The sequence below is a fragment of the Priapulus caudatus genome, unplaced genomic scaffold (genome assembly GCF_000485595.1).
Source record: "Priapulus caudatus unplaced genomic scaffold, Priapulus_caudatus-5.0.1 Scaffold1835, whole genome shotgun sequence".
NCBI lineage: Eukaryota > Metazoa > Priapulida > Priapulimorpha > Priapulimorphida > Priapulidae > Priapulus > Priapulus caudatus.
The window spans coordinates 51122-51664 of NW_014578896.1; the positions used below are offsets into that span (position 1 = coordinate 51122).

General features: G+C 53.4%; 1 protein-coding gene across 1 annotated transcript in view; it reads right to left on the reverse strand.

The window, feature by feature from the left end:
* LOC106817712 (glycine-rich protein DOT1-like) overlaps positions 1-229 on the reverse strand; it is a 9664-nt gene extending 9435 nt beyond the window's left edge. Inside the window, exon 1 of the mRNA XM_014822402.1 lies at positions 132-229. The gene's annotated coding sequence lies outside the window, so the exon portion shown is untranslated. The remainder of the gene's footprint in view (positions 1-131) is intronic.
* Positions 230-543: the final 314 nt, after the last annotated feature.

Genomic DNA, 543 nt, shown 5'->3' on the forward strand with positions numbered 1-543 from the left:
AGAGAGAGAGAGAGATAGATAGAGAGAGAGAGAGCGAGAGAGAGAGAGGGTGACGCACTGACAAACAAACCATGCACAGACCACCAGCATCACTACGGACGTACCATCATCAGCACGAACTAAAAACTTACGGTTTATCGGTGAGTTGCTGAAGTTCTGCTGAGAGAAGAGAAGTAAGGAGCTTCTTCCTTTGTCCCGTCGACGTGTTAAGCAAGAGTGACGAACGATCGTCGCCACGCCGTATATATCACGCCGACGCCGTCACGTGACCCGCAATCGGCGGATGCTTAAAGGATGCGGCCGCTGCTTGCGCGCGCGCGTCTGCCGTGCAGCGTCGGGGCGGCGTGGCCGTGGTTTGCAATTATTGCCCTAATTACAGTGCCGCGGGGTGGAGACATCCATGTGATTGTTCATTGTTCGATGAATGTTCGTCGAGGGTTTCTTTGTCTTGGCGTGTGTGTGTGTGTGTTGGTGAGAGAGAGAGGAGGAGAGAGAGGAGAGTGTGTGTGTGTGTGTGTGTGTGTGTGTGTGTGTGTGTGTGTG